This window comes from Calidris pugnax, unplaced genomic scaffold (genome assembly GCF_001431845.1).
Source record: "Calidris pugnax isolate Ruff unplaced genomic scaffold, ASM143184v1 scaffold107, whole genome shotgun sequence".
NCBI classification, from domain to species: Eukaryota; Metazoa; Chordata; class Aves; order Charadriiformes; family Scolopacidae; genus Calidris; species Calidris pugnax.
Window position 1 is genome coordinate 3,553,273 of NW_015090901.1, and position 391 is coordinate 3,553,663.

Consider the following 391-nt stretch of genomic DNA (forward strand, 5'->3'; position numbering starts at 1 on the left):
CATACACCCATCTTGAGGGTCACACACTCAGCAGTGGTGTCGCACACCTTGTGGGGGGGTCGCACACCCACTGGGGTGGTCACACAGCCGGTGATGGGGTTGTACAGCTGGAATGTGGGGGGGTGTTTGCACACCCTATATTGGAGGTCACAGGCTCCGCAGTGGTGTCACACAAGTGGTGGGGGGGTTGCACACCCAGTGGCAGGGTTGTGCAGCTGGAGTGGGGGGTTGCACACCCCACAGTGGTGTCACACACTTGGTGGGGGGGGGGTCACACAGCTGGTGATGAGGTTGTACAGCTGGAGTGGGGGTGTTGCACACCCCACAGTGGTGTTGCACACCCAGGGACAGGGTTGTGCAGCTGGAGTGAGTTACATGTAATAAGACATTT